This window comes from Trypanosoma equiperdum (genome assembly GCF_001457755.1).
Source record: "Trypanosoma equiperdum strain OVI genome assembly, contig: ctg_335, whole genome shotgun sequence".
NCBI classification, from domain to species: domain Eukaryota; phylum Euglenozoa; class Kinetoplastea; order Trypanosomatida; family Trypanosomatidae; genus Trypanosoma; species Trypanosoma equiperdum.
Genome location: NW_027124238.1, coordinates 8,517 through 9,040, shown reverse-complemented (window position 1 = coordinate 9,040; position 524 = coordinate 8,517).

Below are 524 nucleotides of genomic sequence, written 5' to 3'. Positions count from 1 at the left end.
AGAAAATACACATCAATAGTTGTGACAGACTTGCTTGCCAATGCTTACCCCTAAAACAGGCTAAACATTCGTTTACAAAATCACAAAAATCCTGAAACGAGCGTGCAATGCGACAACATAAGCAAAAAATGACGGCGAATGAATACAACAAGCCACATTCAAATGCAGTTTTAAAATAGTATAATCCACTATTTTTTTAAGTTTTACGTTAGTTTATTTTTTATTTATATAAATACTGATCAGTACACTGGAAGCCAAAGCGGATTTAGCATCAAAATTGTTAATAAACTGTATAAACCCAATTTTCTGATATATCAAACTAGGAGCCTTCTGAAAAATTTAACAAAAATTGTGGTTTACACAAAACCCTGTAACAAAAAATATGCAGCTTTTGGAAGCAAGTTAGAGAGCAGTAGAAAAAACATACAAGATGATTCTTGACCGTAAACCAACCCCCTGCCAGACGATATTGAGAGCAGCAATGGCAGTGGCAATATCGCTTCTTGTTTCTAAGTATACGGCTG